Here is a 764-nt window from a genome sequence, read left to right on the forward strand (position 1 = left end):
ACTGTTTTTTTAAGAATTCCAATCCAAGTTCCAGTTGAGGACCATGCACTGCATAGTGTCAGGACTCTCCACCCTCCTATAGAACAGTCCCCCTGCTTAAAAAAAAACTTTCAAGACATTTGCAGAGCTCTAGCTAGCTGTCTTTTGTTGTATAGAATGTCTTACAGTCTGGATTTTTCTGGTTACATTCTCACAACTAGTTTCAGGTTAAACAGTTTTGGCAAAAATATATCATGGATGATATGTACTTCTCATTGCATCACATCTGCAGGCATATAATGTCAGTTTGCCCCATTATTTGTGGTGCTAAACTTCCTCACTTAGTTAAGGTATTTTCCACCAGATTTCTCCATTGTAAAGTTACTGTTGTAGGAAGAATTTTGGCCCCCATGACCTTTTCCCCCGGTACTTGTTACAGCAGTGAATATGTTTCACTGTATGGAAAATGGGCTTTTGCAGAAGTAATTAAGGTTACCAGTTGGCCAGTGCAGTAGCTCACACCTGTAATCCCAGCACTTTGGGAGGCTGAGGCAGGTGGATCACTTGAGGTCAGGAATTCAAAGCCAGCCTGGCCAACATGGTGAAGCTCCATCTCTACTAAAAATACAAAAATTAGCTGGGCATGGTGGCACATGCCTGTAGTCTCAGCTGCTAGGGAGGCTGAGGCAGGAGAATCGCTTGAACCTGGGAGGAGGAGATTGCAGTGAGCAGTGTTTGCACCACTGCACTCCAGCCTGGGTGACAGAGTGAGACCCTGTCTCAAA

The sequence above is a fragment of the Cebus imitator genome, unplaced genomic scaffold (assembly GCF_001604975.1).
Source record: "Cebus imitator isolate Cc_AM_T3 unplaced genomic scaffold, Cebus_imitator-1.0 Scaffold602, whole genome shotgun sequence".
Taxonomy (NCBI): Eukaryota; Metazoa; Chordata; class Mammalia; order Primates; family Cebidae; genus Cebus; species Cebus imitator.